We start from the raw sequence: 27,932 nt of genomic DNA, 5'->3' as shown, positions 1-27,932 counted from the left end.
AAACCTTCTTTTTAACAACTTAAAAAAATAAAAATAAATAAAATGTGCAAATAAGGCCACGGGTGTTGCGGAATCTGGAGTTTCTTCCATCATTCATTCCTCTGAAAATGTTCTGCTTGCTGCTGAACTCCGCCGAGTGGCAATCAAAACATGTTCAAAAACAGAGCGCGCGCTCTGACCTGATTGGCGGCTTGCTGCGTGCTCGACCGGTTAAGTTATTATCTACTCATGAATAAAAAGTAACGACTGATTTCGCGAAGTGTTAGTCTCCCCAAATAGAAATACTCCAGTAAAGCACAGATACGTCAAAAAGCTACTTAAGTACAGTAACTAATTACATTCACAGTAATCCCCTGTTTATCGCGGTGGTTACGTTTCAAGACCTCTCCCGATAAACGGGGAAAAAAAAGCGCGATAAACAGAAGCCACCCCAAAAATGCTATTTTATGTATACAGTACTGTACTGTATTAACATTTTACTTCATTTTCTAATAAATAATTATATTTTTATTGATAAATTTAATTATTTCTACATAAAACTCCATAAACAACTCCCTTTAAGTGTTTTGGTCTATTGTGCTATCCGCGAAGAGACCGGGAAATTTAGCCAAACAAAGTAATTTTGTGGCAAACGCAATTCCACGATACACCGGGTGCAGGAGATTCGAACCGCAGTAAAGCGGGGGATTACTGTATTTTGTTACTGTCCACCACTGGATTTAAGTGATTCTGATAAGGACCAAATTGTGATGGCTAGATGACCAGAGCAGATCATCTTCAAAGTGACCGGTCCTGTGGAGTGTTCTCAGTTTGCAGTCAAAGTGCTCCAAGGAAGGACCAGCAACAGAGTCACATGCAGCCAAGGCTCATTGATGCATGTGGCGAAGAAAAGCTACCCCTCCTGGTAAGATCCCACAGAAGAGCTCCTGCTGCAGAAATTGCTGGAATAGTTACAGCTGGCTATGACAGAAGGTGGCAGAACACACAATGCATCATCACATGCTGAGTATGGGTCTGTTCACTATTTAAAGCGCCGAAGAGCCGGCCTGGTCCTATGAATTATGTGTGGTGTTTATCTGAGCAAGATATGGCAACAGGATGTATTATGGCAAGAACACATAGGTGGGATGATGCTCCAGACAACGAATGACTGGAAAACCTTGGGTCCTAGCGTTCATGTGTAAGTTATTTGGACACGTAGTACCTATCTAAAGTGTCACAGACCAAATACACCACTCCATGGCAAAGGTATATCCTCATGGCAGTGGCCTCGTTCAGTAGGATAATGCTCCCTGCTGGAAATTGTTCAGGAATGGTTTGAAGAGCATGACAAAGAGTTCAAGATGTTCATTTGGCCTCCAAATCCTCAGAATTTAATCCAATTGAGCAAACAAGTTCAATCCATGGAGGACCCATCTTGCAACTTCTAAGACTTAAAGGATCCGCTACTAACATCTTGGTGCCAGATGCCACAGCAGACCGTCAGAGGTCTTGTGAAGTACAGTACATGCCTCGACATTTTTGCATTAATTAAAACACCACTTTATACAGAAAGTGGGATTTATCTGGGGTTTATCTGTCAGTGATATTGGAGGAGGAGGGCAGGACCTTTGGGATTCAATGTAATCAAAATATCATCACTTCAAAATGTCATTGTAAATTTGTGGGTATAATTTTTTAAGCTCTTTTGACCTTTTTTAAAATCTTTCACAAGCATAACCCTGTCTTTAAATTGTGAACTCCTACACGAAATGAGTCTGGAGGTGGTATCCTTTGGACTACTAAACCGGCATTGGTGACGCATCCAGTCTGAGGAGCTTCCCAGTCACTTCAAGGTTGTCTTATGTAATGTAAAATCTGATTCAGTTCAAATGCCCAGTTATCGGTTTGAATCAGGCTAAAATGTGTAGAAATGTCTCGCTTCCTCCTTGCAACGATGGTAGCAGATTTGACTTCTCTCTCTGTTGTCTTATTCTTCACCAGCAGACGGACTCCAGTGAGACCCTACAGGCATAAAGGCTGGCTTTTGCACAATCCTTAATCCTGTGTCATAAATCAAAGCTCTGCACAGATCCAGCTGCCTGAGTATCCATTTTGTACATGCGCACACACAAACTCTCTGATTTCAATGTGCTCTTCTCAGTTCCACTGTTTGTGTGGTAGAGATGTTAAATAGTTCAGATTTGATAGAGCTGCTGTTATGGAGTAGCCTACATCCCACATGAATTAGGGTTACAGGGCATTTGGAAATGTTGTTGCCTTTGTCTTTTTACTTATTGCTTCTGTATTTCCCCACTGTGATTCTGCTGCACTTTGAACAGCCGTGTGTCATTCCCCTACTACCAATATTTGATTTTTTTTCTTTTTATTTCTTTATTGTTCTTTTCAATATTTTGCATTCTTCTTACAATGACACCTTTACTATTTTAAGAAATTTTATTTTTATCCGAAACCATGTGAATGTGTGCGTTTGTTTATACTGCTATTCAAACTTGTTTTGGTTTTCTGCCTAGAAAAGATCAAGTCGGGTAGGAAGCAGCTGTCCAAACAGCCTGCGTAAAAAAAAAAAAAAAAAAAAAAAACTTCCTTATGATTTTTTTTGTATAGTGAAACAGACACAGGCCTAAAAATCAGTTTGAATTCGGATACCGGTTGTCAAATTGTCCTCCATGCTCCTGTGCTATTGAGTCAGCATTAAAACAAAAGAGCACTTGCACACACTGTTTCCAATTTATAAATCAGTTGATCACCCATTTGAATCAGTCATGTGAAAAGCTGATCATGAGTGGTGTTTTTTATCCCTCAGGTGATAGGACTAGGACTGGTGGATGTTGTGGATGTTGCTGATAAACCAATTGAGAACTCAATTTTTTCCTTGTAGTTTGGGTTAAAATTTCAGTGCATGATATTATTTTAGTTTTCAGAACTATAGTAGAAAGTGCCGGAAGGTTATAAGTATTACTTTTCTCATGTAAGTTTGTGTTTGAGCTACAACAAGGAGGCAAAAACCAAAACCAAAAACTGCTTTATATGAAGATAATTTCTAATAATTACAGAAAGAAACAATGCATTACATTATATATTTTATGTTTGATATTGACCTGATACTGATACATGTTTATTATTGGTGAAAATCTGTAAAAAAAAATTAATAAATAATCGAATTAAAAGTTTTATATATATATAGCGCCTTTTATAACGAGCCGAGCAACAAAGTGCTTTACAATAAAAAGTACTAATTAAAACAAATAGAGCATTCACAACCAAGTATCAGCCCAGAAACACAAAAAGTATCCAGATTTGAGACTGACTTTATATTAAAAGGCAATTATTTAACAGTTTAGGAGCAGCCACAGCAAAAGCCTGGATCACCTCTGTCCTTGTACTTAGTCCTTCTTAAAAGAATCTAATAGGGGGATGTAAGTAAATATGATAAAGAACGGATCGGTAGTAAGTCATGACGGTATTTGAACCTGAATTATTTAAAGGTTTATATGCAAACATTAGAACTTTAAACTCAACTCTAAAACATACTGGAATCCATTACATGGATGAAAAAATAGGGTTAAGAAAAAGAAAAAAGAAAAAACTACTATACAATATTATAAAAGTAGTTCTCAATAACCAGATAATTACATGAGGGTGTTCAATAAATTAAAGCATTAATGCCGGGTTTTTCTGATTTAACACACTGCATAGTACACAGAAAGAAACACTGCATCTCAAGCCTTTTTCGAACAGCATACTGTACATAGCATTCAGCTCACATCTCACTAAGTAATAACCAAGCCACTCACCCATGAACCAAATCAGGGTGTTACAGCACTAATAAAAAAATGTTTTCACTATTTTCTGACAGCCTACATGTCATTCACATAATTTGAATATTAATATTATTTAATATTATTAATATATAATTTTTTTACTATTTAAATAGTATTTCTAATACCGTATGAACATGTCGTGAATCAAACTGAGCAGAAGTGTCTTCTTTTTTTTTTTCCTCTGCTTCCTCTGGGAGTTCCTTAATGTGTTTGAATCCTACACTAACGGAGATAAAGCTCATGCCATGCACACTGAGCTGTTCAGCCACCTCCAAATAAAGCCTTTCTTTAAGCAAAGGCCTGTTCGATCTTAAATCTTTACCTGGATGCCAGGATCATGGGAGTAGTTTGCTGTATTGAATAAAAGTCACAATGTTTATACTATTGTTTAAAAGCTTTAGCTGCTGTTTTCATCAGACGCTTTTTTTTTTCCCACAGGGAATAGTTGTTAAGCAATACGAACAACACCTTGTCTCCACTTTCAATTTTTCAAATGGTATTTTTTCATTTCTCTTTTTTCTTTACTCATCTTTCATGACCTGAGCAGGTCTGGGAATGTGTATTTTCGCAGTTAATATAGGTTATATAGCCACGTTTATGCTCATGGGCTCGTCCAATAAGAGAATGTATTCCATGGAATTTTCTGAATATTTACACAACCTGGAGGAAAAATGGAATGTGGATGCTTCCGGTGGTTAGCTGATATAAGTAAATTTTAACTTAATTTTTTTGTGTGTTGTTAAAGAGTAAGAGAGAACAGAAAAATAAATATATATTTATATAAAAGCGTTTACAGATTTTCCACAAGGCATTTATTGATTATTGACTGGGCTCAGTGTGCATAGTGCACTATGTTACATTCTCCAATAGGTTAGAAGAGGGTAGTATTTTATACCATATCAATTAAGCACATATAGTAAATAGAGAGCCGTCAGTCAAAATACAGTAAATTTCAAAGCTGAATGAAACGATAACATTTTAACATAGCAAATGTAATAAAATATTTTGAGCATGGCAAATTATGCATCTAATAATGCTTCTCTAGTGCTATAGCAACCCTGATCTGATTGTATAGCTATAATTATATAAACAATGTATCCCTGTTCATATATGAGCAAACTTTTGTGTCAAGCAGTATAAAAACTGTGGCTACATGCTTCATTTGTAGATGTTAATTAAATCAATTAAGGGCAGATAAGTTTGACAAGTTTGGACAACTAATATTTTTACTAACTTAGCTGATATGGTAATTCACTGATATCATTTAATTTCTTATTTATATATTATATTATAATTATATATTCATGAATTTGTTTATTTATTAAACCATATAAATCCAAAGTGTTTGTTCTACATTTGAATGTATTTATTTTGGATACAAAATAAAGTGCATATTTAATTATATATAAAAAAAAATCTTGCTGTATTCATTCAGTATTAATTCATTCTTTATTTTGTGCATATTTGTATGTATTTGTGTGTTTAATAATAATTGATTGATTGAATGATTCAAACCGAATACAGTGCAGGCTTGTGGCAGTAGACCTACATATTTCACACTGAACAGTTGTATTCCCTCTGTATGCTGCATCACACTTTCTCTCCTCTGTTTGAACATTATACACACCATTTCACATGTCAAATATTGGAATTTCTCTCGCTCCTTCTCAGGGCTCTGGTTTTTCTTAGTTGTCTCCCCAGATTATTAAGAGACTGTTATAGAACAACGGTGCAGGACTTCAATGTGAACATCTATATTTATACGTGGACAAGCGCAAGGATGTGAGTTTGCTACTTAAACAAATGTAAAAATAAGAAACTCTGTGGCCCTGAGGGAAAGTCTCCAAGTTCACTTTCGAAGTGTTGTGGAAAATGGCCCATGAAAAAAACCATGCAGGGATATGATGTGGTTTTGCTCCAAAATCCACAATGATCTCTGTCTGAGGTTTTCTCTCTGGGTGAAAATCCTCCTTGTTCTCTCGCAGTGTCACACTGTGGTGCTATTCCTCTATATGCACAGAGAGCCTCGTAAACCTCACAGCTCTGATAAATCTAACACTGGCACTGGCGGCATGTACCACACCCCACTGTGAGGGTGTGATGGGGTGTGTGTTGTGTGTAAATATTTCTCAGAAGATAGCAGTGAGATAACGGCTCTTTACACCACGTAGTGGCACACACAAATGCATACCCATACACACACTTTATTGTTTCACATAAGAGAGACTCACGCCAAAGTTCACCTCCAGAAAAACAACATAAAGAAATGAAGCACTTCTCATATGCATCCTTTCCCATTTCTGTGAACTGTCTTTTCCCTTTTAAACATTTTTGGCATTCTGGAAAATTGAATAAAATGGAAAGCCTAGTTTTTAGGTGTCACCTTGCGAGGGAAGAAAGGTTTTGTGGATAAACCATGTACAGTGCATTCAGAAAGTATTCAGACTTTTTTCATTTTTGGTATGTTGCAGCTTTATACAACAATTTGATATATATATTTTTTTTAATCTACACTTGACAACGTGAAAACAGATTTCTAGAAGTGTCTATAATTTCTTTTAAATGAAAAAATCCAATTAAGTTTTTCCTAAAACACTTGAAAATTAGCTCAGGTGCCTCTCAATTCTCTAAATGTTTCTGAACCATGATTGAAGTCTATCTAACTTTATTGGTTGGACATGATTTGAAAAGGCACACTCCTTTCTATAGAAGGCCTCACAGCTGACGATGCGTATCAGAGCAAAAACCAAGCCATGAGATCGAAGAAACTGCCTGCAGAGTTCAGATATAGGATTACTGCAAGGCACATATCTGAGGAAGGCTACAAAAAATTACTGCTGCACTAAACATCCCCAAGAGCATGGTAGCCTCCATAATTCCAATTACCAAGAAACTTATTGTCGTTCTGACTGGAAATCCATGGAAGCCTGCAACAGGCCCCTCAGACTGTGAAAAAGATTTTCTGGTCTGATTAAACTAAATGTTTGGCCTCAATTCTAAACATTATGTCTGGAGGAAATCAGGCACTCGGGTGCTCATTACCTGCATAAAACTATGCCAAAAATGAAGCATGTTGGTGGCAGCATCATGCTGTCCGGGTGATTTTTGGCAGCAGGAACTGGACAGCTGATCAGGGTTGAGGGAAAGCTGAATGAAGCAAAGTACAGAGATATCCACAAAAAGAACATGTTCCACAGCACTCGGGACATCAGACTGGACCCAAGGTACACCTTCCTACATGACAACAACCCCAAGAAAACACAGGAATGGCTTAGGGACAACTTTGTGAATGTCCTAGAGTGGCCCAGACAGAGCCTAAACTACACTTCTGAAATTCTGCTTTCACTTTGTCATTATGGAGTAAAGATTGATGAGAAAAAAAATCTTATTTAAACAATTGCAGTATCAAGCTTTTTGCAAAAAGTGAGGGGGTCTGAATTCTTTCTGAATGCACAGTTTATGTCTCCTTATACAGTATGTAACATCTGTAAAACGTTTGCTTCATTGGTTCTCCTGTAGTTTTTGGCTCACTCACAATCATGCTCACTATTTAAGGTGTATGAGATTTTAAAATCTAAAAGGTATCTAAAATGTCTCCACGTTACACTGTGGTTCTACCTTCAGGCCATCATTTTCTTCAAGAATCTATTCATAGCTCCTGCTTTTTCACTCATGCGTCCACTATTTCCCACACCGTGGACAGCGGTAGAACAATTATAGATAATGATGTGAAAGAGAATTATCTATGATTGTTCTCCTGAGGTAGGGTTAGAAGGTTACTCAAGATCTTCCACTTTAACCCATGAAAAAACAATTTTGATGGCGCATTCTTTGTGAAGAAAAATATTTAATGCTAAAGCATCCAAAGACTTGGAATTCACTACAGATGTGAGCTTTGTGGTTTTGGAAAGAACCATATATGGCTTGAAAAGTCAGGTGTCCTAATACTTTTGGGACCATCGCACACTGAATGTACACTGCATTCACTGCATGTGAATGTACAATTGTCACTGATGTTTTGTGCATCTGACCAGAGATGGCAAGTAATGAAGTACAAATACTTCCTAACTGTACTTCGTACAATGTTCATTGTTAAAAGCGCTATATAAAAATTAATTGAATTAAATTTCACTAATCACAACTTCACTTTATTTATTGGACAACTTTTTACTTTCATTCATTACATTTTGTACACAAATATCTGTACTTTTCCTTCTTACAGTTTCAAACCAGCCTCGTTACTTTAGTACCTCGTCAACAGTGCAAAGTAATGGAGAGTGTGTTAGAGAAGTGAAGAAAAGAGTGCAGGCAGGGTGGAGTGGGTGGAGAAGAGTGATAGCAGGAGTGATTTGTGATAGAACAGTGTCTGCAAGAGTGAAAGGAAAATTTTATAGGATTGTGGTGAGACCTGTGATGTTGTATTGTTTAGAGAGAGTGGCATCAACTAAAAGACAGGAGGTGGAGCTGGAGGTAGCAGAGCTGAAGATGTTGAGGTTTTCGTTGGGAGTGCTGACGATGACAGGATGAGAAATGAGTTTATTAGTGGGACAGCGCATGTAGGACGTTTTGGAGCCAAGGTAAAGGAGGCGAGATTGAGATGGTGCGGTCATGTGCAGAAGAGGGACATGGGGTATATCGGTGGGAGAATGCTGAGGATGGAGCCACCAGGAAGAAGGAAAAGTGGAAGACCAAGGAGGATGTTTATTGATGTGGTGAGTGAAGACATGCAGGTAGTTGGTTTGAAAGAGGCAGCTGTAGAGGACAGGGGGGTATGGAGACGGATGATCCGCTGTGGCGACCCCTAACGGCGGAAGCCGAAAGAAGAAGAAGAAGACATGATCAATATTTTTTTTCTTCTCATTGCGTTTTAATCTACCACTGGCGTATCACTTTCTGGCCTTTACGCACCACAAATGTAGGCTAGTTTATGAAGCTAACACCAATGAGCAAGGCAGAAGGCAACAAGAAGTCTGGGTTTAACGTGGATGAGACGGAGGGAGTCAGTGATGTAAACATGACTGAGAACATACACATTCCTGATCACCTGATCATCATCATCTTTTCTTTGCTTGTTTTCTATATGGTGGTTGTTCAGTCTGGATACACTCATTAGATACCACCTGGACTGCATGAAGTCCTTTCAACATACTGAGAGATGGTACTTTCAAATCTACATAGCTTTAGGGGTTTTTTTTGTGTCAGAGGCAGCAAAATTACACACATCCTTCACTCAACCAGAAGTACAGATACTCATGTTTTAAAAGACTCTGGTAAAAGTACTGACTACAGTTTTTTTTACTCAAGTTTAGGCTCTGACATAAACTTAAGTAAAAAGTATTTAACATTTTGTTTCCCCATGAATATGAACTAAAAACATCAGAATTCTCTGGATTTAACATTGTAGTTCTGTTCTTATTTGAAAGTAGCCCGGGACTCTTTGTTACACACTTTTAAAATCCACCCACTTGGTAATTTGGGTATCAGCAAGTGTTTATCTGGACCTTGTCACCTATTTTCCGATGCACCTCGTTGTGAGATAAAGCACATTTCATAAGCAAGCATGAACATTTTTTTGCCTTTCTGCCTTCCGGGAATTTGTTTTCACTGCTGAACTTATTTGTTTATTAATTTTTGTGAAAAGTGTTTATTCATTTGTTTCTGTTTGTGGATGCAGATCTTAATTTGTGCTGTCTTGATGGAGTCTTGCTCTAAACTGCTCAGATTTTTATAAATAGCTTTCTTGTGTAAAAGAGACAGAAATATAGAGGCAGATGAAAGAGAATAAGGAGAGTGAGGGATTGAGCAAAAGATGGAAAGAGAGGACTGAAAGGGAGAGAAAAACAGGCAGAGAGAGGGGCAGATAGGACGAGGGAGAGAGAGAGTGACAGAAAAAAAGAGGCATACATGAAATGAGAGAGAAAGAAAGATGGAAATACAAAGAGATAAAGGGAATGTAGAGATGGGGGGTGAGACAGTCAAAAATAGAGGGGGCAGTAATAGCTAGAGGAAGGCAATAAGAGAGAGATAGGTGGTAAGAGAGAGAGAGAGAATAAAAGGGAGAGAGAGCTAATGTAATAAATATGGAAATTAGAGAACGGTAATTGTTTTCAATTTTTTTTAAAACCCCACTGCTGGCATAACTGTATAAATCTTTCCTCTGCAACTCAGATATTCATTTAGCCATTTCAGATTATCATGCTCACTCACTTCCCCCACTTTACCCCATTTCCATGTCTAGAAGCACGGCCTCATCAGTTAAAATAACACAAATTCTGCGTAATTGGCTTGACATTTCAGTGGCTTCAGCTTAGCAAATATATCACAGTCACTCATAACGCATGGCTTTATTCTTCTGCCAAAAACTCTTCCGTCTCTTTTTATCTTGGACATACTTGCAAAGTTTTTCCATTCTGGGTCACTTTAAGCAGAAAACTAAGTACAAAAATGATCAGTATTGGTGTAGAGGCTTGTTTGTGCTTTAGAGCATTAATTATCCTGTTATGAAACCATCTTGTTTATTTGTGCTTTAATTATATGTTTTTTTTTTTTTTTTAAGATTATATTTAATTTGCATGATTTTCCACAGTCCCCAAGTGTGGTTGATTAAAAGAGACAGGTTTTTAATTTCACTTTGTCTCAGGGTATTAATGAGGCTTTTAGACTGATTTTTATGGTCCCCTGGTGGTCTAGTGGTTAAGATGCAGCGCTCCCACCGCTGCGACCCGGGTTCGATTCCCGGTCAGGGAACCATCCCCAGCCACTCTTAGTGCCGGTCCCAAGCCCGGATAAATTGGGGAGGGTTGCGTTAGGAAGGGCATCCAGCGTAAAACATGTGCCAAATCAAACGTGCGGAGGATCCGCTGTGGCGAAAAGAACGTTTTTAGACTGATTTTTATGTTTTATTTTTCCAGGAAAGATATAAAGCAATAAAATGGTCAACATGCATATTGTATGCTGACAGAAATGCAGGAATGGTGAGTTGAGGAATAATGTAAGCTACCCATCTTAGTGACCCAAACGTGGTCTGGTCTTTTAGCAACCACTTTATTTTCTTTAGAGCCATGAAGGATGCAGAGCTTATCCCAGGAACGCTGGGCATTAAACGTGAATATTTTACTATTAATACCTTCGGTTCCTTGTCATGTCCACTGCCATGTTACTTACCTTATACCTGGTTCTCTATCTTGCCTCTGTGCACTGTATAATTACTGTGTTTTCTGTATAGTCACCAGATAGTCACTAGACATTTTTACAAACACACACCTGTATATATTTGTGTGTGTGTGTGTGTGTGTGTGTGTGTGTGTATGTGTGTGTGTGTGTGTGTGTAGCTCTATTGTTGTACCAATGATGTTGAATCTTATCTAAGAAAGCACCATGCTTATTCTGTGGCCACACTGCCCTTTTTGTTTCATTGACTTCCATTTTAATACATGCGAACAGTGGAGAACGAAAAGGTTTCACGGTTTTGCAAAGTTTTGCATTTCCCTGCATTCCAGTTCAAGTTCAAGTTTGGTGAATTCTGACCTAAAAAAAATGCGTGTCCTAAAAAGATGTGTTCAGAATTACAAGCTGAAGAAAGCACAGATTAATTTCAAAATATCCTACAGTGTTATTTTCGCCAAAAGCAACTTTTTAATAGATACATTTAGTAAGAAAGTTGAAAAAGTATTTACTGTATTTATTGTGTGTATTACTGTAGCTTTAGAAACAGCAGTTTAAATAATTGCTTATATGATGATAATACATAATATTAGTATTAGTATTAGTTTTAATATTAGTATTAGTAATACATACACTGTATAGATACAGAAGTAATCAATCATTTACCAAGCATGAACTAACCTAAAGGGTTTTCTGGGAAAATGTCATACACCAAGTTTTCACTGCGAACATAAGCTAACTGGCTATTTTGCTAAATGTTGTGTGCTAATTCTAACGCTTGAGTTGACCTGAGCGAATTTTAAGGCAAACTGATAAATCCACTAACCTACCGATATCATAGTGGAACGAGATTGGTCTCCTTCCAAACAATAATTCTTCCTCCTTCTCTTCCGAACGTCATCTCCACCATGCCAGCATTCACTCTTCTTAAAGGTCAAGTACCCAGTAAAGATAACATTATTAGATTTTAAGGCAACATTATTAAATGCTAAACACATAATAATATAAGTGCATATTGGTTGTATTTAAATGTTTATATTAATATTCGGGGTCGTTCAGGACGAATTATCCCACTTTACATTATTCCTTCGAATCGTCTTCCGGAACGAATAAATTCGTGTTCTGAGGTATGACTGTATATAATAATAAATGATGTGTATAATGTATACAACGTATAATATGTATACCTCTACTTTAACTTGAAAGACTTCACTAATGTCAGTTACCCCAATAAATACTGACTACCAACAAAAATAATTCATTTCAGCCAGACTGACCTGAATAAAAAAATAAAAAATAAAAATGGCCTCAGCAGTTTTTTACTGAAGACGCCACTGTTTGATTTCTAATAAAAATTGCACCTCCAAACCAGGTGCGAATCTCCTCTGACCTTTTAAACTAAATGTTAAGCGTAAATTAGTTGTCAGAATAGAACAGGGAGAGAGAATGTGCATGACTTCCGCCTGTCTGATGTGTTTTGACGGCTGAACTCTGGGTTACCCGATGTGGTCCGGCATGCTAAGCTGAGGTCAGAGTTCCTAGTATTCATGAATCAATGATGATTGAATAAATAAAGAACGAACTTCGAATTTCAACTTTAAATGATACAAGTGCTCATGGATTGTGGGAACGATTCAATGAGCCAATTACCTTTCTCATTATTTAGGGGATTTTCTTTTTCTTCAGGCTTAGTATTTCAAAAAGCAATTATACTGACAAGTTTTTAAAACAAATATTTGATATAGAAAATAGAAAATAAAATATAGAGACGGATGTTTGAAAAGACACACATGTCTTGCTTTCACACTGTCAGCTTTTAAAATCCTATTGCTCATTAAAGCTTCTGCTAAACCCTTTGGCTTTAAAGATGCTAAATTAATCAGACGTGTGTGTGTGTGTGTGTGTGTGTGTGTGTGTGTGTGTGTGGGGGTGAGTGTTTTTCTTTCTCTCTCTCCATTTTCTTTTGCCATGTTTAAGGGAACATTCTAAAATGGAGACATATGCAAACCACATGTTTATCATAAGAGAAGATATGGAATTTAAATGTATAATTTAAAATACATGTCTAGGGTGCTGGAAGAATAATAGAGGGCCTAAAACAGAAACATGTGGGACGCCCTACTTAGGATCTTCCTTTTTTATAATAACATTATTGACAGAGGAGAGTGAGAGATTATGCCTCGCCCAACAATACGACACTATTGTTTCGCCCTGATCAGCAGACAGGCCATGGGGTTTTTTTTTGTTTGATTGTTTGTTTTGTTTTTGTTTCTTAATGTCTTTGTAATCTACCTCTGTTGTATTAAGGAGGTTTCTGTGATGCCTTGCCACTTATCCATTCATCTCTCTTTCATTTAATTACCCATTATGTATTTCATTATTCTCCCGCATGTCATTTGGCATAGAGATGATTTCTTCATTTTGCATGTTATTAGCGGTACACAGAGAATACCCTTTTGTCGGTCGATCCCCTGAACAGAGGAATAAAATGCTAAGAAGATCAGCACAAATCAGGATTTTGGCAAAACAGCTGTCAACACTCTGAAGAGAAAGAGGAGGAATGAAAATAATAGAAGACGGGAGGGATCTGTGTACCGTGATTGGATCAGTGTTCCCTCAAATGCTTAATAATATAGGAATCTATTTTCGATTCTGGCAAGGGATTTCTCTCTCTCTCTCTCTCTCTCTCTCTCTCTCTCTCTCTCTCTCTCTCTCTCTCTCTCTCTCTCTCTCTCTCTCTCTCTCTCTCTCTCTCTCTCTCTCTCTCTCTCTATATATATATATATATATATATATATATATATATATATATATATATATATATATATATATTTTTTTTTTTTTTTTCTTTTTTTTTTTCTTTTTCATAAACGCTGACAAAAACAGACCAACACAGGTAGTATTTATAGGAAATCCCCATATAGCATACTGTCTGACATGTACAGTTAATCAATCAGATCTATACTGCATTAAGAAGTAATTAAAATGTTTATTCACCATAAAGACTCCATGACGAGTGTTGCGGGCAGTGGTGCACACCAAATCCCCTGCTAATCCATTTTGATTGACGTATACACACACACACACACACACACACACACACACACACACACACACACACACACACACACACACACACACACACTAAATTACACACAAATATTTGTTGGTGCTTCTGTTACTACCTGTGAGTAAGATGAGCTACAGTGAAGTGGTGCTTGGGAGATTTTATTTATTTATTTAATTTTGAGGGTGGTGGTGAAGTGAATCGTATTGGTGCTGCTCTGTCTTTGTTGTTGCCACAACCACAATCAAACCTCCTTTTATTGGTATGAAAACACTCGCCGTCCACGTACTACAGAGAAACAAGAATGAAGTGGACATGCAACACATTCACCTCCAGATGGGAAATCCCACACTGTATTTAGTAGTAAGCATGCTCTTCACAGAGCTCTGCTAGTGCAGGCTAACCCAAGAGTGTAATCCGCCATGTTGAATTTGCATACAACACTACACATGACCATTGAAATGTGGTGTTTCACGAAATAAAACCCCACAATGATATGGTGGACCTTTCTGTAGAGTCCCCAGTGTCAACGCCTGTCCCTACATAATGTTTTCCATCATCTGGAAGTTTCATATCTTCTTCACTTCTATTTTCTCTGCGCTATTTCTTTGCAGCTCCCAGAAACATGCCAGTAGATTACGCGATACAGTAGGTGATAGTTTTCTCAGGCTTAATGCACAGTAGCTGGGAACATACTGCATCACTCCACGGCCTCAACACCCTTCCACTAGATTTAACGGTTGGGTCCTGACCCGGCCGAGCCAATCTGAATTGAATGTGGATTTATAGAAGTGTCGTTCTGAGTCAGGTTTTCAGGTTGGAGTGTTATTCAAAACCCTAACACAATTTTAAACGCTAACAATGTGCGATGTGGTACTTAAACCCACAGGGCATCCCAATATGGCTGGCTGTATTTTAGCTGCATTTCCATGATAATTTATGCTAATAGAAAATGAAATTGCCAGCCATTTATCCTCAGTTTATCTCCTGATGGCGGCCATTAAAGCAGAGACGGGTGACTGATAAACATCGCATTTTTGCTGAAATGTGTGTGGCCTGGTGTATTTACTGTGAGTATTAGTGTAGCTCCAGAAACAGCAGTTTAAATGATTGCTTATATGATGATAATACATAGTATTAGTAGTAGTAATACATACACTGTATCGATACAGATGTAATTAAATTACAGTGAAGAGGAAAAGTAATCATTTACCAAGCATGAGCTAACCTAAGAGGTTTTCTGGGAAAATGACATACACCTTTTTACTGCGAACATCAGCTAACTGGCTATTTTGCAACACAGTGTGCTAAATGCTTGAGTTGACCTGAGCGAATTTCAAGGCAAACTGATAAATCTTTACTTGTAAAATCAACTAACGTGCCAGCATTTCTAAAAAGAAAAAAGTTGTAAAAAATAAATCCCACTTGTTCCCCTGCGAATGCCAGTCAATCACATTGGCAAACATGGGCTAATTTGATAGGATTTCTAAATGCTAACATGTTAGCCTGCAGGAATTTGGCTTAAACATACCAAAATCAGTTAGCGGACAGGTGAAGGGCATAAGCATTGATTATTTGCTCTTTAATGAACCACTATTTCAGTCAGCAAATTTAGTGTTTGCAAAAATAGATTTTGATTTAGTGTTTGTGTTTTATTTTGACTGTTTTTAAAGCTGCTTCTTTAACCTTGATTTGAAATTCACTTCGTATTTCTTGAAAGTTTTAAAATTATGCACATGGGAGGTGTTGGCTTAACGGTTAAGGCATTGGACTTTAATTCTGAAGGTTACAGGTTCAAATCCCGCCACCACCATGATGCCACTGCTGGGCCCTTGAGCAAGGCACTTCCAATGCACAGTTGTAAGTCTCTCTGGATAAGGGCGTCCGCCAAGTGCCGTAAAAGCACATGCCGTTTTCAAAGAGACCCAGTTATTATACTGCTTTATCAATTAGTCAAACGTATTTCACATATTCTTATTATAATCCAAAAAAAATAATCTACTTTCCTGGAACTTCTCTATAATACAGATAATTTGGTTCTAGATATTTCTGAACATCAATGAGGTAAAAACGAAACCTGCTCTATTCTTTGCCTAACGAAGATACTGTTTTGCTGAATTGTAATTATGGCTTAAGCAGTGTTATTTTTAATTTTTAATTTTTTCAATATTTGTAATATACTACTTTTTTTATGATTGTTTTTAATAGAAGACTTTTTTTTTACATACATTTTAATAAAGAGACGCACACATTTTGGTGTTTCTTTTAGGCTGAGGTGAAAACAGGATGGAGAAGCAGCATCCATCACAAGCTAATTTCCATAACTGAAAATCAGAGCTGTTATGTAATGAAGCATACATGAAATTTTGTAAATATATATATATATATATATATATATATATATATATATATATTTTTTTTTTTTTTATTATTATTATTTTTTTTATTTTTTTATTTTATTTTATTTTATTTATTTTTTTTTTTTTCGCTTTGCAGTGTTTAGTTTTGTTACATATATACCATCTAGTGGACTACTTAGGATGCAGCCATTTTGTACTGTGATAGATGTAAGTGGTTTGTTTACTATATATTTCCCTGCTGAAAAAACAATAGAATCTCTCATAAAGATTTGTGTGTAATGGTTTTATTGGTTATAATGAAAACTTAATTAGTTTTAATGTAAATGTTGATGGTCCCTGTTGGTCTTTACTAAAATTTTGTTAACTTTTATTGGTGGCATACAGTCGTTCCCCCGTTTATCGCCGTGGTTACGTGACAAAACCGGCCGCGAAAAACAAATTTCCGCGACAAACGGACGCCACACAAAAAATGCTTTTTTTTTTTATTGTTTAATCTATAAATCATCCTCCTACACTCTTTAAACACAAAGAGAAAAAACATTGGCAAGAATATAGCGAGATGAATTTTGTGTTAATTCATAGAAATATCACATTTATAGTGAGTACCGTAAAGTACTGTAGCGTAGCCTATGCATAGTTTCTCTGCTTGTTTATTAGTTGAAGTGTCCTATGACGTAAAAAAAAAGTGTCAGAGTTAAAGATACACGTCACCACATTCTTTATTTTCATTGGCTAAATCTGGTTAAGTATGTCTTCAACTCTGCCCTTTTTGTTGGCATCACAGCAAATCACATGCCAGATTAAATGAATAGGCCATTCCCATTGGCCAGACTTGTTCCTCCAGCCGTATAATTTAGATTTCCATCATCAACCCTACGTGTTCTTTGTCTTATGTAAATGCATGATGCACACTGTACGGTATTTAGACGTTTATATTTTCGTTTATATTTTGTTTATATTTTTTGTTTAAATGTTTACTCATACAAGGTCAATTAGAGGTGATTTTTTTTCACCCTCATGAAAATGCATTGTTAAATATGCACTGAAACGACACAGCAGTTTATTAATCGCCAAAGCTGCTTGTTGCGTCTCAGTTCACACCTAGAACACACTTCCTCTGCATATTATTTTTAGAATATGTGCCTTTTATTTAATGGATTTTGCTCTTTCAATTGGCACTTATCCTTCACTAGTCATGCTCCTGATGGGCTCATAGAGTGGACGGCGACATTAAGACTGGATTTTGGCATCATGCATCTAAAACAAATTCAGATTGAAATTCAGCCATTCAACTGACCTGCTAATCAAGCACCGCACTCGAGTCGAGCGCACGAGGCGAGATTGAGTTAGTGTTCAAGTGAATGAGAAAAAATGCATGCTCAAACTTAGATTTTTTTTCTGGTCCACTTCAACACACAGTTCAACATTATTTAAAAGTTTGAACGCAAATTAATTACATGAAACGGTCCACAGAGTTCAAAGTGTCGGCAGACGAGGTATACTAGAGTAGCGGGTATAAAGGATTGCAATAAAAGCCGATGAAAAGCCTTTTTAAGCCCGAACCCTTTGACCGTGGTGATTTAACAAGACTAGCAACTCTTTTTCCAAATGAGATCTCTACATCATATCAAAGGAAAGACAAATCATGACACTTTTTCCTAGCAGGTCTTGGGCCCTTTGATGGGAGAGTTTCTTTCAGAAAGACTTCACCCCCATTTATTTAAGGCACAAGTGGGTTACTGAAAGGGTGTGTGTCTATCTATCTATCTATCTATCTATCTATCTATCTATCTATCTATCTATCTATCTATCTATCTATCTATCTATCTATCTATCTATCTTCACCATGTTCAAAAATTAATTGAATAAACAGTAGAAATCTGACTAAATGGTGGAGCTGCAGCCAATAAGAAAGCAGACACTTCAACAGCTGACTGGTTTTCTTTCTTTATTTGTTTCCTAAAAAAAGAATCTTGTTTGTTTGATCATGGTGCATGTCTATGACTGATATCTTTTTCTACAGTGCTTTTGTTTTCAATTACCTTTGTCTGAAATCGCTCACTCGTTCACACATTCCCCGATCCCTGTGGCTGTATATAGCAAGAAGGAAATGAAAATGAGCGAGCGAATTCAGACACCGACATGTCTGTAATATCCAGCGTCAGGGAGGAAAAGCTGTTGCAGCTATTTGGCCAAAGATTTTACACCTAACCTTGTATTTACACTTGCGGTGTATAGTATAATAGTCGGTTAGGTTATGATTTTCACCATTATGTATATTATAAAAATACTGTATATATTACATATTAACAAAAGTATTTAAAAACCTAACTGTAAGTCACATTTATTCAAATAATAAAAAAATCAACGAGAATAAACAAGAATATGATCATGCATTACGTACAGAATATTGTCACAGGGTTTCCCCATTAGTGGCCTGGAACCGACTCCAGAACCGAATGCCATCAATTATACTATGTATGTAACTGTTTTAATTAATTGCTTTTTTTTTTCTTTTGTTTGTTTAGAATTTGTTTTGTATGTTATGTGTTTATGTGAAACTTTTATACGGCCACCTTGGCCAGGACTCCCTGGAAGAAGAGATTTCTGTTAATCTCAGTGGGACCTTCCTGGAAAAATAAAGGGTAAATAAATAAAATAAAATAAAATAAATAAATACTCAATCTTGCTAATTTGCTCATTTTGGTTTTGGCGAAACTTGTTTTCTTTTGCGCTGTGTTGTGCGGTGCTGTGAGTGCATTATGGGTGAATTGGGTGAAATGGTTGAACACAACCATCTGTGTGTTCCAGGCCACGGTTTCATCCTGCAGACATCCTGCCACGAGTATGATATCATAATTACAGTAGACATATGGTCAGTTTTAGTCTATATGGTCCACATTTTGGTCTTAATTTTGTCATATAGATTAGGAAAATAAACTGTAGTTGCACAACTGTAGTTGTCACACTTCTAATTTTTCATTTCCTCTCAAATTTGTCTCCTTTTGTTTACCCATTGCTCAATCAGTGTCACATATTCATAAGGAGCACTCACTCCGGTTAGCCACTCTCTTTCCATGCAGACGTTGGACAGGTACTAAATATTTGATGTATATCTTTCCCCCAAACTCAACACAATAAAATTGTGCCTTACAGCAGTAAACAGGAAGGCAGCCGAATGTGCCGGGCACGGTGAATTCCTCAAATTTATACTGCCATTAAGACCATTTCTCTGAAATTCAGATCGAGTCCGTTTCCTCCTCTGGAATCCTTCATTTTTTACACTGTGTTTCACCTGTGCACACGTTGATGAGGTAAAATGGTGCAGAAGCAATCCACACTTCCCTAAGTAATGACTTGCTTACACCTTTCTAACGTTATCAATCTTTGTCTTTCTCTCGCTTTCATCGAGTGTCGTGCGCGTCTACGTCGATTTCTGTCTTGATCACGCTGTGGCAGCTGCGGCTTTGGACTTGTCATTTGAAAGTGTCCCCCCCCCCCCCCCCTTCATGAATAGTAATGAGTCTGAAATGAGATTTTACAGCAGCTGTCCAGCTGCTCCAGCGTGGCGTGGCATGAGCAGATGCTAGCGTCTGCTGTGTGGGCCGAACGGACCGGAGGAGCCTGAATCATTCACACAGGGAGCTCTTTGCAGCTCCTTTGCGCCTCGTTCAATCTCTAAACGGAAGCATTTATTCGTTTGATTAATAGTCATTCCTCTCATGTTCTCAGCATTCATCTTTTTTTTTTTTATATATATATTTGAGAGCGCTTTATGGAGCCAGATGCACATTAATAGAAAAGGAGAAAAAGAGGAGGAGAGATGAGTTAAGAGTAGAATCCAATCCAATAAAGAACTCAAGCTGCTTAATCGGAGATTTCACTCATGAGCTGTGCCCACTAACTATAACTGATCTGGATGATTTCTTAAGTTTTTACTTTGATCTTTAGGTGAACTGAGGAATATAGGAGATGCTGATCTAGCAGTTTTGTGTCTTTCTAATATTTAGGAATATTTTGAGAGCAATGTCTGTTTCTTTTGAATTCCATTTCATTCCAGCACCTGTTTGCTTTTTGAAAACATCAAATTTTGTAAAAAATAAATAAACAATGGCATAATATTTTCTTAGTCAGATTTACAGTATGGCACCAGTTTCCTAAATCGTTTGTTTTGTTCCTATATAATATTTGTTAAACTACAGAATCGTTCTTTTATTAACTATACACTACAGTATCAGTTTGTTTTCTATGGATATTATAGAATTCTTTATTTCTAAACTTTCCATACAGTGGCATTTTGTATTTTATAAGTTTTATTGTAAAACGTAAAAATGGCATTTTGTTTTGTAAAGGTAGATTACAGTGGCATTTCGTTTTGTAAACTTGCACTGCAGTGTTTTTTTTTTTATTGTTTTTTTTTTTTTTTAGGTACTCTATAGTGGACTGTTTTATAAACCTAAATTGTAGTGCCATTTTGTTTTGTAAACTAACACTACAGTGGCATTTTGTTCTGTAAAGGTAAATTACAGTGGCATTTTGTTTTGTAAAGTTACAGTGTAGTGGCATTTTGTAAAGGTACAGTAATGACATTATGTTTTGTAAACCTGCATTGCAGTGGCATTTTGTTTTTAAACTAACACTAAAGTGGCATTTTTTTTTCTTTCTTTTTTTTTAAAGGTACAGTACAGTGACGTTTTTTTTTTTGTTAATTTTGACTACAGTGGCCTCTTTTTTGTAGATTTAGACTACAGTGGAATTTCCTTTTGAAAATGTCCGAAGGCATTTATTTGTTTTGTAAACATTTTCCTCTTATAAATGTTGCGCTACATTTTTAGTTTTTGTTAATTGGAAAAAACGTTATTTTATCTGTTTTACCACAGTGGCAGAGCCAAAATATTTCAGCCGAATGCTTGTATTTGTGTATATAAAAAAAAGAGTATTATTGCTGTGGGATTACTAGCAATGGGCCGCATTATACAGTTCATTTTAAATCAAAATAAATACAGCTGGAATACAAATATATATATATATATATATATATATATATATATATATATATATATATATATATATATATATATATATATATATATATTTTTTTTTTTTTTTTTTATTACACATGAGAATTATTACAAAACATTGCAGCTTAGTAATACTGCACCATATTAAAGACCTACACGAGATACAAATATAGGCCAAAATGTAAACACCTCTGCTTCTTTTAATGGCTAATTAAGAAATTATGCTACATTTCTTTTCTTGTTTCACAAATTGATTGTTACACAAGGAACAATAAAGTTTATTTGAAGGAAAGTTGACTGATGAACAGATTTCTTGTACTTTATTCTTTAGGGTTTACATATTTTTGCATATTCTTCATACATGGATGTGTGTGTGGTGTTTTTGTAGTGTGTGTTTACCGCTGTTCTTTCCTGTTCTGTTTTCTAATTAGTTTCATGTTTTTGTAGTTCTGCAAAGACTGAGTTGTACAGTATAATGATGTTTTAATAGCAGATGGTGGATATAAGGTGTGTGTGTGTGTGTGTGTGTGTGTGTGTGTGTGTGTGTGTGTGTGTGTGTGTGTGTGTGTGTGTGTGTGTGTAAAAGAAAAAAAGTGTGTCATGCTGTCTATGACCTGCTGCGTTCTTTCTAATTTCGTCCTCATCACAGTCAGATACCTGTCTCGTATTACTGACACACTCATCAGGGTGCTCTGAGCAATCTACCTGAAACAGGTGTCCTAAAGTGTGTGTGTGTGTGTGTGTGTGTGTGTGTGTGTGTGTGTGTGTGTGTGTGTGTGTGTGTGTGTGTGTGTTTGTGTGTGTGTGTGTTTGTAGAAGAGGTGGTGTTCAATATTTGAGGCTTCCATGTGTGTACCTAAGGATCTTCGTTCATCTAAGAGTAGGGCTGCAGCTATCGATTATTTTAGTAATCGAGTATTTAACCGATTATTCCATTGATTAATCAAGTAATCAGATAAGAAGTATTTTTTTTCTTTATTAAAGATCAATACTAAATATACAAGAGAAGGTCTCTTAAAATGAACAAGTGATTTGTTTCCTTTTTAGAAAAATTTGCTGAAACTGCACACAAGTATATCTGTAAAAACAAAACCTATTTAGTGCAATTAATTGCCATATTACATCAAAATACAAATATAGAAAAAAAACAAATCATAAATAAAAATATATAAATATAAATTTCAAATTACTCAAAAAAAAAAGAAAAAGAAAAATGGAACCGCACTGTACAGTGTTTTTTTGTGTTTAAATTGATCCCAAACATTGGAGACTTGTTTTCTTTGGTCTGAATCTTCTCCTCGCCCCTCGCTGTTTTCTCCCTGTTCCTCCATTTTTCATTCTGCAGCGTCTTCTGTGTTACCTGTCCAGAGCACTCCAGAGTTTAGCGGGCAGTGCGTCAGTAATAACGGTCCGTGTGGAAACGTAGTGCTCCGTGTTTAGTTAAATGGACTAAACAAATTTTTTGTATTCAAAATGCTCGAGTTACATGAGGAATTGTTTCGGCCCAAAAAAGACTTTGCTATTAAACCAGACTAATATTCCTGAGACACACTCACACCAGTATCTGTGCCAAGAATCCTCTCAAACCCTACACTTTCTAACTGTCCAAGAGTTGCCTCGGATGTCACTATTAAAACCGCTCATTCATTATATTGACTGTTAGGCCTGCCTTATGTTGTGCCATATGTGTGGTGTGTTTGCAAGAATGTAAACAAAGGCGACTTATTTTACAGACGTCTTAAAAGCACGCCTAGGAGAGAAAAAATGGCATTGCCAGGAGAAATCTGGGAATTCATTTCCTTTTTCTTAAGCTTTGCAGATCTGCTATTAAGATGAATCTCCATATGCTGTCTACATGGCAAATCAAGAAGTAAACATGGTTGGATTGCAGTCCTAGAAAACAATAGTAAGTTTAATGTGGTCTGGAGTTGGTATTACTTGACACATACTGTACTGGCTGGTCAAAGTAGAATGTTCCCCCTATAAAGTGCAATTCTGCAAAATCAAAAACCACCATATCACTCAAAAATGCGTTAGGACACTGTCACTGCTTTTTAATCCACTTGTCACCTGAGATATTCTTCTTGCAGATTTAGGATTTCTTTGAGGTTTAGTGAACACCAGGTGTCACAACATCTAAAGATCTGCAGGCCTCACTTGACAGTTAAGATCAGTGTTTATGATTCAATAATAAGAAAGAGACGGGGAAAAATTAACATCTATGGAACAGTTCCAAGGTGAAAGCAACTGCTGACCAAAAAAACTACACACAAGTTTGTCTCCCATTTGCAAAAAAAGAAAAATCTTGATTATGGCAAATAATGCGTTTTGTTACATCTGGTATAAAACTAAGGCAGCTTTTCATAAAAAGCACATTAAACCAACAGTCAAACACGGTGGTGGTTGTGTGATAGTTTGGAATGCTTTGCATCTTGAGGACCTGGAGGACTTGCTATAATTGATGAAACCCTGAATTCTGAGCTCTACCAGAAAATAATGAAGAAAAATGTCCGTTCTTCAGTTCATGACCTCAAGCGCACTTGGGTTATGCAATAGGACAATGATACCAAACAGCTTTTCCCTTAATAGATGAAATACAAATTTGAAAACTGCATTTTATATTTAGTCAGGTTATATTTGTGTATCTACAATATATGTTGTGTGTGTATATATATATATATATATATATATATATATATATATATATATATATATATATATATATATATATATATATACACTTTTCTATAAGCCTATAAGCCTCTACTTTTTTCCCACGTTTTGAGACGTGGGAAAAAAGCGGCTTAAACAACAAAGCGGCTATTTTAGGAATTTTTCCTGGGTTTTTCTCGGTTGTACAAACTTCAAGCCTGTGTTCTGAGCTGCACGGCATCGGGAGAAAAAACTTCCATCGGGTGATTTTTAAACGCATGACGATGCCAAAAGACAAACTCCCGAGAGAAATAGTTGTGAAAGGAAGGAGGAAGACAGTGAACAATGACTTTCTTAGTCGGCTACTGTTTAGATACAAGCCGTTGTAACGCGTTGAGTCTGGGTGAAGAGAGAGCTCGCTTCTGGCATGCTATTCCCAAAATACCGCTATGCTCCTAAAGAAATCGCAACATATTTTACCCGTTACACCGTGTTTAACGTGTCTTTCGTTAAAGCTTGTGTAAAGTACATTAGTTTATAGACAGGTGCGGCTTATTAATGTTAAAAAATGAAAATATTTGTAAAATTCATATAAACTTATATATGGTGCGCTTTATATTTCGGAAATTACGGTGTGTGTATATATATATATATATAATGGAAGGAGGCAAACACTTTTTCACACCTATGTTTACTTTTCATATCTGTATTTGTATCCTAAGGCCTGAAGCTCACTAATGGAATCTGAGACTTCTGAGGCAGCGGTGCTATAATTGTGTATATTATAAGTGGGTTTGCTCGGAATGGTCACCCACATTTATCATCCTAAGCAGCTACAAACAAGTCATTCTCCTGCATTATTTCTATTCACAGGTAATAATTTCTTCTGGCTCGCTATCTGTCTTAGTGCAGTGGCACCCTGAGCGAGGCTGTGGCACCTGCTTTGCTTTAAAATACCTAGTGAGAAGTTGGGCACAAGTCCAGGTTTAATAAACTTTCATCTGACTGTATTTCAAACAGGTGACATTTCAAACGTATCTGTAGGTCTGGAACCAACAAAATTACCATAATCAACCTCTATAATGCAAACCTGTGCTTTCAATTTTGACATGTATTGATGATCTGATATAAGCACGAAAGTAATGCATGCTGTAAGAAGTCTATTCCAGGAAAGCAGCTGTCATCAGCGTTGGACTGAAGCCTCAAGGGAGTACTTTACCACATGATGAACAAGTGATAATTCCAGTCAGGTAATATGGCACATATTGGCAGTGCAATATGGATAAGGAGTCTGGTGACTTGTCCACATGAAAATCATTATGGTGATGGATAAGGGTAAGAGGGATGGTACTAAGTCCAGGACAAATGCAAAAGAAAATCTGTTCCAGTCTTTAATAGACTTGAGACTGGGGTGGAGGTTCATCCAAGAGGAGACCGATTTTCGAAAAGCTTTTTTGAAATTTCCAGTTAAAGAACCGGATTTTAATCCATTTTAGAATCTGGCTTAATGAATGCAGTTATTCAGTAGCCTCCATTCAATCTGAGATCTTAACATATGTTGGCAAGAACATTTGGCAAAACTATCAAAAATCCAGATGTTAAAAGGTGATTTACAGTAGTCTAAGATTTATTTTTGATTCCAAGCAGGTGGGTTTTTCCCAAAAACAAAAAAAGAAAATCTTCTTATTGGTTAAATTCTTATGTTAAACTGGGTCCCAAATAAGCTGATGTCAATTCCTCTCTTTAACACTACAACAGTGAGTTAACAATGTACATAGGCAAGGCACTGTATATCATATTAATGTTCTGTAAGGATTAATAGCTTTTTATGAGTGATAAAGTATTAACAAACTCGCACAAAATGAATTTTTTAAATAATAATAAAATAAAAAAAAACTAAAATATAGCATTTACATAAGTGTTCAGACCCTTTGCAATGCTTGAAAATTAGTTTGTGTCTCCCATTTTTCCTGATTGTTAATGAGAGATGTTTCTACACCTTGACTGGAGTTTACCTGTGGAAATATTTAGTGGAAAAGACACACCTCTCTATAGAAGACCTCATAGCTAAAAATGCATATCCGAGCAAAAACCAAGCCACGAGGTCAAAGGAACTGCCTGCAGAGCTCCGAGACAGGATTGTTGCAGACAGGCAATGATCTGGGGAAGGCTGCAAAAACATTTCTGCTGCTCTAAAGATTTCCAAGAGCACAGTGGCCTCCACAATCTCCTAATGCTATGGGGGTGTTTTTCTGCAGCGGGGACTTGGAAACTGATCAGGACTGAGGGAAAGCTGAATGGAGCAAAATACAGAGATATAAATAAATCTTCAATAAAAACCTGTTCTCCAGCGCTTAGGACTTTAGTCTGGGCTGAAGGTTCACCTTCCTACTGTACATTACAACAGCCTTAAGCACACAGCCAAGACAACACAGGAGTGGCTTAGGGACGACTCTGTGAATGTCCTATAGTGCAGAGTCCTGACCTGAACCCTATTGAACATCTCTTGAGAGACCTGAAAATGGTTGTCCACTGACAGCCCCCATCCAACCTCTCCCAGCTTGAGGGGATTTACCATGAAGAGTGGCAGAACATTCCCCAATACTGGTTTGCAAAGCTTGTTGCATCATATCCAAAAAGACACAAGGCTGCAATTGCTGCTAAAGGTGCTTCAAATAATTACTGAGAAAAGGGTCTGAATACTTATGTACATTATGGGGTACTAAGTTTAGATAATAATTAAAAAACTATTTGAGGAGATTGTAGTATCAGGCTACAACATGACAAAATTAAAAAACTGTGAAGAGGGTCTGAATACGAATTCACTGTACATGAGCTCGTGGCATTAGAATACATTTAAACAAATATGATCTTATTTAACTAAGTGCCCATAATTTGCATTAACAACTGGACATGGATTAGATATATGTGTAGTAATAAAAGTCTTAGGTCGGGATTACGAGACCTATTGCCAATGGTTCCTACCACAAAACTGTAGAAGAACTTTTTCACATAATTTACATTTATTAATTGTCCCTGTTAGTTTTAAGACGGTCCTCACACTGGTTCTCTAAACACGTTCCTATGTTGTCTGTTAAGTGTCTATAGGATCTTTTTTACGATGTGAGCATGTGAGGTATACAGAAAGTCTTTGTCTGGGCTCACACATCTCTGGTTACTATGTCTTCTAACCCAATTAGAAACAGTTTTAGCTCAGTTTTTTTTTCAGTGTGTATATATACTTTACTGTTATCTGCATTAAACTGAAGAAGAACATATGCACCATTCTGTGTGCTGTGTAATTTTTCTCTGATCAGAAAAGGCACCAATGGCATTGTAGATCGTATGGAAAACCTCTAGAAGAGTTAAGTTATGTTTGGGCATGATAAAAATCTAACAAACCACACATCTCTTCTAACAGGTTTGTTTTAAGCATTACAAATGTATTTACCTGCCAACAAATACATCAGAGCATGGGGATTATAGAAGAGGCTTCATTAATTGCAGCTTTTGATAGGCACACCTCAGGCACAAGGTATAATTGGGCTTGCATCTCTGATGCTGCCTAAAGATAAGAGAAGTTATATAAAATATATATAATATAGCTGCATAATGTGCTTCACCTAGACATGCTTTAATTGTGTAGTGCATTTCTATTCTATCAGATATCATGGATGAGAATAAGAGCTCAGTGTATAAAGCAATGATACAATAGTAGCCAATGTATGTAGCTGTAGGACTCCGGTTGGTAGACCTGTCAAAGGGGTTGGGAATTTCTACTCACATTTGCCAAGGTCAAGGGTTTATTCAGAATGTTTATGAAGCAGGGAACATAAAGATTTCC

At 36.7% G+C, this 27,932-nt stretch overlaps 1 protein-coding gene and 1 long non-coding RNA gene across 12 annotated transcripts in view; one reads left to right on the top strand and one right to left on the bottom strand.

Moving 5' to 3' along the window:
* Nucleotides 1-27,932, top strand: part of nrxn2b (neurexin 2b) — a 664,725-nt gene that overhangs the window by 143,962 nt on the left and 492,831 nt on the right. The gene's annotated exons all lie outside the window — the stretch shown is intronic.
* LOC310721229 lies at nucleotides 495-3,589 on the bottom strand. The gene is made up of 2 exons (XR_014531973.1): nucleotides 2,963-3,589; nucleotides 495-2,582 (listed from the first exon to the last, which is right to left on the bottom strand). It is a non-coding gene; the product is annotated as an uncharacterized lncRNA (long non-coding RNA).

Source organism: Silurus aristotelis (genome assembly GCF_946808225.1).
Source record: "Silurus aristotelis genome assembly, chromosome: 27".
NCBI classification, from domain to species: Eukaryota; Metazoa; Chordata; class Actinopteri; order Siluriformes; family Siluridae; genus Silurus; species Silurus aristotelis.
The sequence above is the reverse complement of the archived record's forward strand: the minus strand, read 5'-3'. Positions and strand labels throughout refer to the sequence as shown.